This window comes from Cynara cardunculus, assembly GCF_001531365.2.
Source record: "Cynara cardunculus var. scolymus isolate 2C chromosome LG 1, CcrdV1, whole genome shotgun sequence".
Taxonomy (NCBI): domain Eukaryota; kingdom Viridiplantae; phylum Streptophyta; class Magnoliopsida; order Asterales; family Asteraceae; genus Cynara; species Cynara cardunculus.
In genome coordinates, this window is record NC_037528.1 from 11,861,608 (window position 1) to 11,861,868 (window position 261).

Here is a 261-nt window from a genome sequence, read left to right on the forward strand (position 1 = left end):
GTTTAAACACAACCCGATCAACCCGACCAACCCGATCAACCCGAACGGGTTGGGTTGGGTTGGGTTGGGTTGAACTTTTGTTTGGGTTGGGTTGGGTTGAAAATTTTCAAACCGCCAACATTGGGTTGGGTTACTAAAACGGCTCCAAACCGATCAACCCGGGCCGTGAGCACCCCTAATTGCTAACACACTGAAAAAGTTTCAATAAAAAAAAATACAATCATCTATAAATTTTATTATTATATATTTATATTTTTCGTA